The sequence below is a fragment of the Salvelinus sp. IW2-2015 genome, unplaced genomic scaffold, assembly GCF_002910315.2.
Source record: "Salvelinus sp. IW2-2015 unplaced genomic scaffold, ASM291031v2 Un_scaffold2289, whole genome shotgun sequence".
Lineage (NCBI taxonomy): Eukaryota > Metazoa > Chordata > Actinopteri > Salmoniformes > Salmonidae > Salvelinus > Salvelinus sp. IW2-2015.
Genome location: NW_019943615.1, coordinates 47,694 through 63,842, shown reverse-complemented (window position 1 = coordinate 63,842; position 16,149 = coordinate 47,694). Strand labels below are relative to the sequence as shown.

Here is a 16,149-nt window from a genome sequence, read left to right as displayed (position 1 = left end):
AGCAATTGTTTTTCCAGGTTTGCTCCAAAAGTAGGTAGCTGTTTTGTGTGCAAGATCATAGTACGTCATCTGGATGTGTCAGAACCTGGCTCGTCATAAACAGACTTTCTGTCAAATAATAAACCTTCCCCAGATATTCTCCTCTCTTTAGTCTGATGTCAGAGATAAAGAATGAACGTAATGCACCAATGCGAAACACACTGCAGTTACTCAGTGCAAAACTCTTCCTTTTTTTAAAAGGCTTTTTTGGGGCCACATTGAGGGAACTCTAATATTTGGCTTGTGTGGAGAGAAGCAGTCTGTCACTCTGACTGTCTGGAGCACCAGGCGGCAGCATCACTCACAGGCCCCACTCTGCCAGATGCTGAATACTAGGTCAGTATGACAGCATATGGTTTTTATCAGCTTTTCCTGCAGGGAGGTGAATGCTCAGTAATATCCCCCCATTTCAAAGCCTGTGCTCCATTTTTTTTTTTTCACCCTGCAATGCTGAAAAGATTTTTGCAGGAATTCGAGCCCTTCTCTAGAACAGGGCGAACGCCCCTTCTGGGGAACTTGTTCAATTTGTTCACAGAGATCCAGTAAACCTACACTCCTCTTTATCAATCCCACACATATTGGTCTTTGTTACAAAACTCCATCTTCATGTTCGTGGCGTTCCATAAGCCATCACACAGGTTCTAAGTTCCGACTCACTGACTTCCAGAACAGATGGCAGAATCAGACTGGATCAAGAATCAGATTTATTAATGGATGTTAAACGCTTGTCTTAGCCTTACTATTCTGACAATGTTCTCACTGAAGCTCCTCTGAATGATATTTACTCATTGGTTGTAACCCCTTGTGGTTTGTTTGTGCAAAATGAAAAGTTAAAAGGACGAATTAAACATAAAACTGGCTAAAATGAGCATTTCTTTAATTGAGCTTTTTATTGAAAGTTTAACATTTTCATTCGTTTTATGAAGAGCTGATGTTGACCTTTCTATCTTCAAACAGATATGCTGTCTGATGTGATGCCACATCCTGCCATGTCTTTTAAAGTGCATCACATTAGAGGATACCACTTCATGGTGTCCATTCATGATGCCATTAACACAGCAACTTCCTCTGTTTGGCACTTACTTAGTATTCCTCAGTAGTTGATCATGGTGGCAGTTTGTTCTCCAAACCAAAATCCCATTGTTCTTTACTGACAAGTAAATGTTCCCTTTGTGCAAACTAATACCACTTGCTAACTAAATACCACCTGCTAACATTGACACCTTTTATAATGTAGGGTTACCTGTCAATCTATTGGTTTTGGAGCAAGCAAAAATATAGAGGATTCTCCTTTTAGATCCAATTGTATACCCATATTTTTTTTTTCCTTTTTTTTCTTTTATTATTTAAATTTTTACCCACTTTTCTCCCCAATTTCGTGGTATCCAATTGTTAGTAATTACTATCTTGTCTCATCGTTACAACTCCCGTACGGGCTCGGGAGAGACAAAGGTCGAAAGCCATGCGTCCTCCGAAACACAACCCAACCAAGCCGCACTGCTTCTTAACACAGCGTGCCTCCAACCCGGAAGCCAGCCGCACCAATGTGTCTGAGGAAACACCGTGCACCTGGCTACCTTGGTTAGCGCGCACTGCACCCGGCCCGCCCCAGGAGTCGCTGGTGCACGATGAGACAAGGATATGCTTGTCGGCCAAACCCTCCCTAACCCGGACGACGCTAGGCCAATTGTGCGTCGCCCCACGGACCTCCCGGCTGCGACAGAGCCTGTGTGCGAACCCAGAGTCTCTGGTGGCACAGCTAGCGCTGCGATGCAGTGCCCTAGACCACTGCGCCACCCGGGAGGCTGTATACCCATTTTCTGCCTCACCTTTGTGTAGTGAACGTTTCCATAAATCATTATTTTATTTTCTGCTTTCCTCAGTCGGTTCAGTGATGGCACAGTGGGCCAGTAACTGGAAGGTTGCTGGATCCAATCCCCGAGCTGACAAGGTAAAAATCTGTCGTTCTGCTCCTGAGCAAGGCAGTTAACCCACTGTTTCCCGGGCGCCGACGACGTGGATGTCGATTAAGGCAGCCCCCTGCACTTCTCTGATTCACAGGGGTTGGGTTAAATGTGGAATACTCATTACAGTTGAATACATTGTTGGACAACTGACTAGGTATCCCCCTTTCCCTTTCCCTAATGCAGGCCTTTAATATTCTTTGAAATTTGAAACACATCCCTCAGCAACCTGGGCCAGCTGTGAATGTGGTGGTCAGGTGAGGAACAGCCAGCTGCATTTTCCCCTCTGTAAAGTGATCTGTGTCTGTGTGTCCCGGCCAGCTCACTGTCAGCTCCCCTCTTCTCTTTTGGCTTACCTAGGTTTCCTGCTGCCCAGCCCTTGGTACAGCACACCGTTTGTGAGCCTGGCTCTCGCACCACTACCCACAGGACTGGGAGCCCAGCAGGCTACCCTCACTGGGGCTGCAGCCCAATGGAGAGCACAGTCTGTTCTCACAGCGAATGTCTCCCATTACCCCAGTGAGGGATGGGGAGGACTGTACCAGGCAGCTCTTTGGTCCCATGCAGAGGAGGCCACTTTTGATCAGACTTCTAGGCTGATGTGATATCTTCTCTCTCTCAGACAATACCCACCTGTTCTAGTCTGGGCCACAATTAAACAGCTGCTATGTTTTATAGGTGTCATGTGTAGTAAATGGAAACTCATGTTTTTCCTTGAAGTATGTAGGTTTGACATATATTTTAGGCAATTTCATGCTGTGAGACAAAGATTTCACAACATTTGTTACTATAATTTTCATATTTTCCAAAAGTAGTTACCATGATATCAGCCCCATTGAGCACAGCTGGAGTCTTCTGTCTGCCTCTGGATCTTTTCTGTCTTGTCTGTGGATCTGAGCTGAATTGACAGGGTTCTGTTTGCTCACTAGCATACAGACAAACATGCCCTGAATTCCATGGGGGATGCCTGCGTTCCAGTAAAAGGATAGCTCATCTCCCAGGTCTATCCATCTCTTTCCTGGGTGCACAGATTAATCATCAGTCGCATGTTAATGTCACTTTAGTGTTACAGGTGCATAACTAGGCATAACTAATAATTCTTATTATTAAATGGGTGGTTTGAGCCCTGAATGCTGATTGGCTGACAGATGTGGCATATTAGACCGTATACTACAGGTATTACAAAACAAATATTTACTGCATTGGTAACCAGTTTCTAATAGCAGTAAGGCACCTCGGGGGTTTGTGGTATTTGGCCAACTAACCATGGCTAAGGGCTGTATCCAGGCACTCTGAGTTCATTAGTGGGTAAGAACAGCCCTTAGCCATGGTATATTGGCTATATACCACACCCCCTCGGGCCTTATTGCTTAATAATAAACAAGTAGCACCATAGTGAGAGACAAGTACATGCTCTAGATGTCCTAATTTGCATGATCTGTTTTTCCTTATTTTGTGGTTGGTTGCTTTACCTTTGTAATTTTCAACAGATATCCACTGTCTATAGTCTCCCACACTAAGTAGGTGGAACTCTGTTCAGCAAGCTCTGACCTAACAAAAAAGTAAAAAGTCCTATCTGAAACTTCTATTTGCATGTGTATTCTCACCCGTTAGGACAGCTGTGGAAATGAAAGAATGTCACGCTCTGTCAGAGCTGAGTTCCATTTATCTGTTCAGCTTGTTTCCTTCCCACTGTCGCATTATGTCAAAAGATCATAGGCCTCTGATTCAGTGTTTGGGCTCCAGCACTGCCCCATGGAGACTTTATCAACCCATCTCAGTCTTTCACCGTACCCTAGGTCACCATTGTTTTCACCCTGCATCGCTTCTCAGATTAAGTCTAATGGCTCATTATGGCTTTCCTATAATCATAAATTGTATACTATTGTGCCACACAGTTTCCCACTGTATTGTGCCAGTAATACCCATAATCTCATTAGCTACAGTACCAATCAAAAGTTTGGACACCTACTCATTCCAGTGTTTTTCTTTATTTTGGCTATTTTCTACATTGTAGAATAATAGTGAATACATCAAAAACTATGAAATAACACAAGGAATCATGTAGTAACCAAAAAAGTGTTAAACAATTCAAATATTTTATATTTGAGATTATTCAAAATAGCCACCCTTTTGGCCTTGATGACAGCTTTGCACACTCTTGGCATTCTCTCAACCAGCTTCATGAGGTAATCACCTGGAATGCATTTAAATTAACAGGTGTGCCTTGTTAAAAGTTAATTTGGAATTTCTTTCCTTAATGCGTTTTGAGCCAATCAGTTGTGTTGTGACAGAAGATAGCCATATTCGGTAAAATACCAAGTCCATATTATGGCAAGAACAGCTCAAATAATCAAAGAGAAACGACAGACATGAAGGTCAGTCAATCCGGGAAATTTCAAGAACTTTGAAAGCCATCAAGTGCTTTGATGAAACTGGCTCTCATGAGGACCGCCACAGGAAAGGAAGACCCAGAGTTACCTCAGCTGCAGAGTTCATTAGTGTTACCAGCCTCAGAAATTGTAGACCAAATAAATGCTTCACAGAGTTAAGACACATCTCAACATCCACTGTTCAGTGGAGACATGGTTGAATTGCTGCAAAGAAACCACTACTAAAGGACACCAATAATAAGAAGAGACTTGCTTAGGCCAAGAAACACGAGCAATGGACATTAGACCAGTGGAAATCTGTCCTTTGGTCTGATGAGTCCAAATGTGATCATTTTGGTTCCATCCGCCGTGTCTTTGTGAGACACAGAGTAGATGAACGGATGATCTCGGCATGTGTGGTTCCCACCGTGAAGCATGGAGCAGGAGTTGTGATGGTGTGGGGGTGCTTTGCTGGTGACATAGTCTGTGATTTATTTAGAATTCAAGGCACACTTAACCAGCATGGCTACCACAGCATTCTGCAGCGATACGCCATCCCATCTGGTTTGCGTGTAGTGGGACTACCATTTGTTTTTCAACAGGACAATGACCCAAAATACACCTCCAGGCTGTGTAAGAGCTATTTGACCAAGGAGAGTGATGGAATGCTGCATCAGATGACCTGGCCTCCACAATCACCTGACCTCAACCCAATTGAGATACTTTGGGATGAGTTGGACCACAGAGTGAAGGAAAAGCGGCCAACAAGTGCTCAGCATATTTGGGAACTCCGTTGGAAAAGCAATCCTCATGAAGCTGGTTGAGAGAATGCCAAGAGTGTGCAAAGCTGTCATCAAGGCAAAGGGGGGCTACTTTGAAGAATATAAAATATATTTTGATTTGTTTAACACTTTTTTTGGTTACTACATGATTCCATATGTGTCATATCATATTTTTAATGTCTTCACTATTATTCTACAATGTAGAAAATAGTACAAATAAAGAAAAACCCTTGAATGAGTAGGTGTGTCCAAACTTTTGACTGGTACTGGTACTGGTACTGGTACATGTATGTATGTATGTATGTCTTAACTGTCCATATCACTGAACCAAACATCAACTGTAACCCTCAATGAAAATATCTAAAGGGTGTGATGTAGCTCTGCAATTCTATAGTGATCAACACAATATAAGATTAATATCAGAGAATCAAGAGATTGTCAGCTGGAAATAATCAGAACTGTGTTATATTGTTCCCTTCAAAGCTGGAGAGGACTACAAACAGCCTACTGCAACATCTATCATTTTTATTCTTTTCACATTTTTACTGCACCAAAACCCTTTGAAAGAACATTTTATGAGAAATGTGTGTAAAGGATTGCAGTGAAATCTGGTGTATGATTTTGTGACAGTGAAGCTGATTGTGATTCATTAAGGTTGTCTTTGTGGAATGTAAATGTTTGTCATTGGATTCATTGTGTATATTCAGAACAGTAAGTCATAAAGCTGTATTTGGGATCACTTTTCGGTGTGTGTCTGTAGCAGTGACTGAGTTTGAGCTCTCTTCCATTTATTTTTTAGACCTGGTCAGCTGCTTGGGCTGTTCAGACACAAAGTAAGTCGGTGACTAAACAAAGGATTCCAAAAATAAGTATTTTATATTAGTACTCTCTGGGCATGTGGTGTGGAAACGCAGTGATAGACGGCAGCCTCATACCCAGTCCCAGACAGACTGTAAATGGATGGGTGTGTAAAGTAAAGGTCTGTGCCGGTGTTCTGTTCGGTGAGCCAGGTTATTACCAGTGTTCTGTTGGGTGAGCCAGGTTATTACCAGTGTTNTACCAGTGTTCTGTTGGGTGAGCCAGGTTATTACCAGTGTTCGGTTGGGTGAGCCAGGTTATTACCAGTGTTCTGTTGGGTGAGCCAGGTTATTAGGCCATACTTGGGGAGGGCGGAATGCTTTCTGGGGAGAGGCCGTTGTTGATGACTTCCTGAGTGTTTAACGTCAGCTCAGATGGGAGTTGTGCTGCTCTTGGTCGTCAGCCAGCACCCATTTCCCGGAGTGGCTGGGAGTAAGATGCTCTAGCCAGCATCGTTAGTCTGCCTGTTTTCTATGCCATCAGGAGTACACACAGCCTTTCATCTCTCTGATGCTACCTTCCTGGGAGCCATGCTAGATGTTAGCATTTAGGATAAATGATCACCCAATCTGGCTCTACTGTTACCAGGACATCCCTGTTTTTTTTTTTTCATGCACCCAGTTGAATTTGAGTTTGACTATGGTGAATAATCACATTTCTTTTTTATTCAGGCCAAAAATAGATGGCAGAAAGAGAGGTTGAGTTCTTGCTAGTATTTAATAAAGCTCCCACATGTCTGGCTTTGATTAACTTCTCAGTTATGCTTCCCTTTTGTGGGCTGCTAATATCTCTTAAAAGCTGTTGTGCATCTGTATGAATCTGTCAAACTTTGTTTAGGCAGGGCAGTTTTATGGCAGGCTGTAATTTATCCACTCTAGTAGTGGACTTACTATACATTTGGCACCTAGTGTGGCTTCCTCTCTGTATACGTACACAGCAGCAGCGGGGCCCAAAAAACAAATATTGACTTGTATAGAAGTCGCTTTGTGTAAGTTCACCTCTGTCTGACAGCTTATCACACAGCTGATGTTATTGACACAGGCGGTTTATGTGTCTTTGTGTCCTCTTAGTGAAATGAATGCGTTCTCTGCTGTTGCACTGTTGGACTGCTCACTACGTCAGGTAGAGGTCGACCAAATTAATCTGCATTGTCGATTTCAAGTTTTCATAACAATCGGTAATCACCATTTTTGGATGCTGATTATGGCTGATTACATTGCAATCCACGAGGAAACTGCGTGGCAGGCTGACCACCTGTTACACGAGTGCAGCAAGGAGCCAAGTTAAGTAGCTAGCTAGCATTAAACTTATCTTATAAAAAACAATCAATCTTCACATAATCACTAGTTAACTACACRKRGTTGATGATATTACTAGKTTAWCTAGCTTGTCCTGTGTTGCATATAATCAATGCGGTGCCTGTTAATYTATCATCGTATCACAGCCTACTTCGCCAAACGGGGGATGATTTAACAAAAGKGMATTTGCGAAAAAAGCAYAATCGTTGCACGAATGTAMCKAACYATAAACATCAATGCCTTTATTAAAATCAATGCACAGAAGTACATATTTTTAAACCTGCATATTTAGTTAAAATAAATTCCTGTTAGCAGGCAATATTAACTAGGGAAATTGTGTCACTTCTCTTACGTTCAGTGCAAGCAGAGTCAGGGTATATGCAACAGTTCAGGCCGCCTGGCTCGTTGCGAACTAATTTGCCAGAATTTTACATAATTATGACATAACATTGAAGGTTGTGCAATGTAACAGCAATATTTAGACTTCCGGATGCCATCTGTTCGATAAATACGGAACGGTTCTGTATTTCACTGAAAGAATAAACGTTTTGTTTTCAAAAATGATAGTTTCCGGATTTGWCCATATTAATGACCTAAGGATCTTATTTCTGTGTGTTTATTATAATTAAGTCTATGATTTGATAGAGCAGTCTGACTGAGCAGTGGTAGGCAGTAGCATTCATTCAAACTTTACTGCGTTTGCCAGCAGCTCTTAGCAATGCTTGAAGCACAGCGCTGTTTATGACTTCAAGCCTATCAACTCCTGAGATTAGGCTGGCAATACTAAAGTGTCTATTAGAACATAAAATAGTCAAAGGTATATAAAATGCAAATGGTATAGAGAGAAATAGTCGACGCGTCATAATTCCTTTTATAACTACAACCTAAAACTTCTTAACTGGGAATATTGAACCACCAGCTTTCATATGTTCTGAGCAAGGAACTTAAACATTAGCTTTTTTACATGGCACATATTGCACTTTTACTTTCTTCTCCAACACTGTTTTTGCATTATTTAAACCAAATTGAGCATGTTTCATTATTAATTTGAGACTAAATAGATTTTATTTATGTATTTATATTAAGTTAAAATAAAAGTGTTAATTGTTCATTCAGTATTGTTGTAATTGTCATTATTCTATCCTATCTAAATCGGCCGATTGTTATCGGTATCGGCTTTTTTTGGTCCTCCAATAATCGGTATCSCTKTWGAAAAATCATAATCGGTTGACCTCTATTGTCAGGCATCTATTTGCCCCCTGAAAGGACTGGTTCATAAGCGGAGGAATGAACTTGGTGGAGCCAAAGGAGGAAAATGAACCATACATCCAATGTATAAACTGGGCCCTTATTCTATTTATACCATGAACAAGCACAAGGCATGCTTTTCTACACACCCAGCCAGCCACACCCCTTATGACGAGGTTCTCTTTGACATTTCTTTCTGACGTGTCACACCACCACCACCACCACCACYGCCTGTATCCCTCCTGTTCTGTCACTGTCGAAGATATCTCTCTCACTCTCCGTTGCGGTGATAAAAATCCAGACGCTGAAAGCACTCAACGTGTCTTAGAGAATATACATCAACCTATCTTTGCTCCAGCCACACCATTTAACAGTGTCTGACCTTCACAGTCCTATCCCACAGTAACTTGAGGCTTCTGGGCTCATTTCAGCCGTGTTATGCCACAGCAGTACTGGGCCCAGGACCCAGACAGTTTTGGTACACATTGTAAAAACAACTCCTGCTGCATTGATGTGTTTTCCAGTGAGTGGCCCTCCTTCTTCTCCTTCTCCTTCTCCCATTCAGGAGTTCTCCTGTCTAGGCCTGGGAGGTCCTTTGTCATATATCTGTTTCAATGGGCCAATTAGTCCAGACCATAACCCATGACTGCTTCTGGGCTAAAGCCTCACTAATTCAGAGGATGGTTTTTCTGTTTATGGCAATTGACTCTCCTCCTGGCAACAGTCTTATCACAAGAGGAGATACCTCCTGCATCACTAAGAAGTTTGGTGTCTCAGACCCTGAGGATGGAGTCTTTACCATGTCATGAAAGATTTCTAAAGGTCTATCTTCAAGATACCCAGTGGATATTGAAGGGTGTATTGCATTTATGAGAAGTGGTTGGCTCCTGACTAGCAGGTGATTTCACAGCTGAGAAGCAGTATTTGGTATAATCCTTCAGTCATAGGGGTTTTCTTTGAGAAAACATAATTTAGTGGTAATTTATACTATAAAAACACATTGCTAACTGGCAGTGTTATAGCTTGACGTTTTATTCCAATACTGACTCCTCGAGAGTGCTACCCATATCCCTTATGAATGAGTATGAATGTCAGACCACCCAGATGTGTTCCACAGTAAAGGGATATTGAATGACCGTATAGCAGGGGTCCCCAATTACATTCAGCTGTGGGCCGATTTATCCTTGAGTGGATGGACGGGGGGCCGGAACACCGCAAGAATCCCAAACAGATAGTATTTGACAAAAACAAAAAGATTTCAAACCTTGATTACATTGGGATAAAATCACATATGCCTCTATTTATGCGTAGGATAACTTGGGAACAGATATCCTAAATTTAAAATTACTTCCAGCTGATTTCCTGGTGATTTATTTTATTAAATTTTTTTTACAGTCTTATGTCCAACATCAAATGTTTTTTTTTKKGGGGGGGGACAAATAAAATCACCCAGGGGCCGAATTTGGCCCACGGGGTGCCTATTGGGGAACTCTGCAGTATGGTATTACTTGTTGGGAATGGGAGGGTATCCCTGCAAGTGTCACACCTCACACAATGGCATTTTCTTATCAGTCATGTTTACAGGAGATAATTGAGGTCTACCTGATTTTAGAGAGAGTGAATGTTGTTGCCACAGCAATGTTAAGCAGTGCCATGGGACCCACTTAGGAGATCTAGTTCAGGGAAATCTATGTGTGGCACGCATCTACCCGGTAATGTATGGAAAGCTGAACAAGAAGGACGGAAGGTTCTCTTTGACAGAGAGCGCAAACCGCCATACAAAAACTGAGACCAGGGAAAAACTGAGACCAAAAATATATAATTTCTATTATAGGCGCTGAACATTTGCAAAAATTCCCTTCCTATAGGAGGGCTCCTAGCTGGAAGCTGTGTGACTGAAACCTGAGACTGGTCTGGACAAATAGCAGCCACTGTGTGGCACAGAAAATCATTGGTACAAATGAGAGCCTGCTGCAAATGGTTTGTTTACGTTCAAGCTGCAAGAAAAATAGTGTGGCTGTTCTTAAAAGAGTAGGCCTACCCACAATGACATCTAGCTTTTTTTTGTCTTTCTTTCTAAGTTCCACCCTATACCATAGCATTTGATATTACATTTAATTATTATTTTTGTGTGGCTAGAAGTGAATCTTATCATAAACATTGTCATGTATTTAAGGGGGACTTATAAACCGTAGATGTATTCTCATGAAATATGACATTTCACATGAGTTTCCATGGATTCAGTACATAGGAGGAATCTCTCTTTTGTAACCTCTCCTCCTGTCTCAGCTTACACCTCTCCTTACCTCTCTGTTTGTTCTCCGTGGGGAGGACACAGGCACCCAGCTACCCAGCCCTACCTAGCCCTGCCCTGCAGGCTACAGCTCTCTCCAGTTCACAGTACCCTCAGCTACTATCTAGAGTTGATTTAGTACAATTGTGTAACAAACTCTTTGAAAAATAGGGCCTCTTTTCACTTGTCTTACATAAAAGCTTATTCAACGTGTACGTCAGCCCTGGCCCAGATAAACAGTATAAGAACTTAGCCAGTTAAGGAGTATTGGTGGTTTTCTCTGCATTATTGATGTTGGTATATCTTTTCTAAGCAGATGACTTCAGGGTAAGCTGCACAGCAGAATGAGAGAAGCACTGCAGCCTGGATTCTCATGTCTACCACCTACACCTAATAGATATAGACCAAACTGCATGTTTACAGGTGTTAATGTCTCTCAGACAAACACTGAATTGACTAATCGGTGTAAGTCATTTTCATGCCCATGAGCTTTGGTAGCGGGGACTGTTTTCATTGGCATTGGGCTCTGGGTATTTTTATTAATGGGGAGTTATGGGTGCCAGGCTGAGAGACTCAGACAGGGTCAGAAATGTTTTTACTTATCGACGCGAGACAACTATTAGTCCAAGTCTGGGTAGTGTTCTTAGGCTTGGCATGGATGTCTCCTCTACTGGCATGGTGCTGAGCAGTGGTGAAGTTGGCTGTATCCTGGGTGTTGCTGCCATGGTGACCATGGTCCAGTCTGGGTCCAGATCCAGCTGAGGAAGAGGCTGCTGTCTAGGGTGCTCTGTGACCCTAATGAATATCCCATCCCATGGAGTAGCTGTGCATGGCAACAGCCCCACACTGCTGCTTATTGTTACTTCTCTTTTCCCATCTTGAAATACCCCGGATGATGATTCAGACTGTTCAGACTASTGTCTYTAATATTAGARWCACCACAGTATTYTCAATCATCATCCAGGGTTTTTCAACCTCTCTCTTTGATTGCTTTGTTTTCTCCTCTTGACTTGTGGAAGGTTTACTCTCTGTCAGCACTCTGTTCCTGGCACTGCTCTGAAATGAGTGGTTTATTAAAAGTGCAGATTCAGCAGTTAATCCAGAGCAGTGATAGAGTCCAGGTGGAAGCACTGCTTAGTGTTGGCCTTGATTTAGTTCTATTGAGTTTATGTCTGTTAAAGGGGCAATCCGCAGTTGAAATAATAACAATGCGCCCCTTTTTCAGTAAAAACTTGAGATGGCTGGAGAAACCACTCGCAAATATAATGTTGACATCCATGATATCAACATTATAGTTTTAACCATGTTTTGAGGCTATACAGTGTTTGTTTACATTTACTTTGTTTACAAACATTGAAGTAAAACAAGCTGATATTTTGGGTTCTGAAGGGGTACGACAGTTGAACTAGGCTCATGAGGCATTTCTAAGTTATATTCTTCAAGAATCAATTAGTACGCACCAAAGATGGATGTTACAACTGCAAAGGTCATAGCTGATGTATGGCTGTGTGACCTGGCTGTGACCCGGGATCATGGAGACAGGAAGTACTAACTGACATCATGCCTTCCAGTGCTAGATATAGTGTGGTTGGTGTGAAGGATCACAGAGTATTTTCTTCAAGGTTTGGGGCGGTGGGGGGGTTGGGATTTTTTAATCAACAAAATGCATGATGGCATTTCATACTGTAAGACTTAGTATATGTGCATCTGTCCAAAGCTTCTCAAATCTGTTTAAATTAAATCAAACATCTTTCATAAAATCCTAATCCTTCTCTGGGAAGGGAAACCTGACTCAGAATGGAGCTGCTTTCAGAAATCAGGTCAACTGAACTGCTACATGGTAGCACATGTATGCACTTATCCAACACTGAGTAAAACCCTTGCATGAACAAAATACATTTGTAGCCTGATCCTGGCCACATCCCAAGCAATATCCACCAAGATTGTTACTGGAAAGAGATCCAGTTCTGTAGTAGAGTGCAGCACCCAGAAAGTGGTCTTCTTAACACATGGTGGGCTCTGTGTCAAATCCAAGGTTGGAAAAGGAGAACAGAGTAAAAGTGGGGAATGGGGGGGATGTGCCGCCTGTTGTACTGAATCAAACCCAGCCATTTCTCGAACTCAGCTCTGCTCAGCACTCTCCATATATGGTAATGGTATTTGCATGAAAAAAAGCCTGACATTATGAATCTGGGGCTGGTGCAGAAATTCCTCAACTGCTGTCGGGATAACTTTAAGGAAAAGGTCTGGTCCCAAACCTGGGAGACTTTAAGGAGTTGATTGTTATTTCAGAGAGCGAATGAGATCAAGTARTGAATCAGGTTAATCCTAGATCTCTTTGGACAGAGGTCCCAATCATACTTCCTGGGATCAAGGTTGTTTTGACATCTGTGAAACACATAATATGTGACTGGAACTGTACAGAAGCAAAGATCATTAGTTATGACTGATGCTCTGTAGTATGCTGTTACTAACGGGCGGTCTGTGTGTAGAAGGTGGTTGTTAGATGTGCTCAAAGTGAAGTCAGATATTTTGGTAGCTCCCAGTCCCATCTGTCCCCTAGGGACTGTATGCTCTCCGACCTCCAGCACTGACTGACTCACCTCAACTTTTCCACTAACCTAGGAATCACTTACCAGAAGAGAACAGCATCCTGCTCTAGGCTAGATCTCAGTCAAAACACTAGAGCCATACATTAGCTGTTAATGGCACAGCATCCAACAGCAGTCAATGATTGGCTTTATAACCACTTATCAATAAGCCATTATACATTATTTCAATATTTATAAACTTTTTATTGGTGTGTTAGAAAATTATTGAAAACATCTCAAAGTACCCAATGTTCTCCTCTAACCCCATGGAAAATACTCTGAACTTTTGGCTCCTGTGTTTCCGGCTTAGTCCTCTCCCTCTTCAAGTAGAACATTATCATTCCCAACAAAGCAGCAACAGGATAAATATAGCACTCTAAATAGCCTAGGGTGGTACTCATTTTCATTTGTGGATCTAGGGTTATGTCCTACAGCAATCATGGTGTAGGATTTGCCTGGGGTTGTGCTATAGATCTGGGCTGTTTTATGCATATTTGTGGTGTGCTCAACTGCGACATCTGTAGTGGATTCCAAGCTCAATGCAGTTAATGTCATTGCTACTGCGTTAAAGCATAACAATGAGATGAAGCTGATGTGTTGGATTTCAGATGAGTATGGAATATAAACAGAGAAGCTCAGTATAATATGACTTATTATATGTTATTGATCAACTAGTCCTTTTTTTCTGAATGTTTATGATCGCTGCCTGGAAGACTGGACTGTTTATCTTGTGTAAAGGGCTCTGTGATCCTCTGACTTGCTCATGCTTTATCAAGAGTCTGACTCACCCTTACCTCAGACAGACTCACATACTTTGATTGTGATGTACTCAAAACATGGAAATGCAGTATACAAAACAGCTGTCTGACTAGTTGGAAAAATTTTCTAAGCCAAACCTTCATTATCATAATCGCTACACACAGTCTACCATCATTCTCACCCATATTGCTAACGTCATATCAACATGAACTACTAGAACTAACATGTTAATAACCTGCTACAATCATGCAGCAACAGTCAGCAAGCAGTTTAGCAGTTACATCGGTCGGCCTCGTGGTAATAAATTCAAAAACCAAAAGTTTACCTTGAATTTGGAAGCCAGGGCCTAAAATGAACACCTGCCACGTGCCAAATCGGGTAGATTTAGGCATTGTCGGGTAAGATGTCTATTTCACCTATAATTAAAAATTGATTTAATCTGTTTTTAGAATAAGGCTGGAAACATAAACAATGTGGAAAAGGGGAAGGGGTCCTGAATACTTTCCGATGCACTGTATATCTTCAATTCCTGAGACAACCAAGTTCCAGTGTCAATCAATATTTTCTTCATTCACACATCATCTCCATCGAGGTGTTTATGAGCCTCCAGGGTATGGTATCACATGTAATGCACCCTGCTTAGCGCGCCAATGAGAAGAGAAAGCAGCCTTTTCCTTTCTGTTTTAAAAAAGTAGTAAAACATGATAATGGGAACCGTCTGGAAAATTAATGGAGCAGTAATTTATGTCTTGGCTCCTGAGTGAAAATGCACATAGAAATAGTCTGAGAAGCTATTAACATTACTCACTATGTTCCATGCTAAGAGTGAGTCTGTAAAGAGAGGTTGTGGTATTTATTTTGTTGGTGTAAAAAAATTGAGCCACCCCTGAGAACGTTAAGGGTTCATTTGAGCAGTCTCTCTGCTCGACTTTGTAGAAGTCAATTACTGAAAGTTACCATGGCTTTCCATTGGTGTATTAAATCTACTGTGCGTTACTTTATTTTACTGTAATTTCACCATGGTTTTGCTCTGTGTTGCTTTGGTAGAAAAAGTACATCTTAGTGCATCTGTACTTTTTGTCTTAAACCACAAATTGCCATTTAACAAGTGATTGTCACATTGCACCATTCAGTCTGTTGTAGCCTATGGAATCTGAAATATGGAAGTGTTGCTGCCATCTAATCTATGCACCAGCCCTTTCCAATCTGAACCACTTCAAAAGTTTAAACATAGCATTCCAGAACCAGGAAGAAAAAACAGGCATAGAAATACAAATCGTTCAGCCGTATGTAAAGCTGCCCTCCAGTTCAAAGGTAAACTAAAATAGAATAGGAGGGATTTAAAATGCTCTTTCTCAGTGGAATCAGGAGGCAAACAATGCGTTAAATGGCATTGAGATGTGTCCAGTGTTGACTAATGTTCTGGATCTGGTCTGTGGCTTTGATTGGTTCTCCATCCAGGAGAATAAGACTCACTCTACACAGCACGTTGTAATCCTTTCCTCAGTAGCCAGATGACATTGACTCACAGCACATGATGAATGGCCTAAGCTTTCTGGAGACCCGCTCTCAGCAAAACAAATCCAACTGGAACGGAGGTAGGAGAGGAAGAGAGGGGGAGGGAGGTAAAGGGAAAGGTCTGACAGCAGTCAGAACACAACATCAAAGAGCCAAAAACACACCGAAAGCACGTTTTGGAATCTTGACCTTGCACCTATTAGAAGTTAAAAAAAAAAATCAAAACTCTGCATGGGTGAAAATTAGTTACTCAGGGGAAAGCCCAAGTTAATTTCAGTTGTTCAGTTTTCTGCTAAAAGTTTTGGCTGCCTACTCCAGTACTCTCACCAAATGTGATGATTTCAGTCCTAGGTAAAGGTAAGCTTCTGCTAATTAAGTTTCTATGAGATTATAGGGCCATGATTCTTTTTCCTGGTCAGGTCACGCA

The 16,149-nt window shown here is 41.8% G+C and overlaps 1 protein-coding gene across 3 annotated transcripts in view; it reads left to right on the top strand.

Annotated features, from left to right (window-relative positions):
• myo1ea (myosin IEa) overlaps positions 1 to 16,149 on the top strand; it is a 56,728-nt gene that overhangs the window by 6,011 nt on the left and 34,568 nt on the right. Inside the window, exon 1 of one of the 3 annotated variants that reach the window (XM_070440185.1) lies at positions 241 to 375. The exons of the other annotated variants lie outside the window; for them this stretch is intronic. The gene's annotated coding sequence lies outside the window, so the exon portion shown is untranslated. Of the gene's footprint in view, positions 1 to 240; positions 376 to 16,149 lie in introns of those variants that run through there. 3 annotated transcript variants of the gene reach the window in all.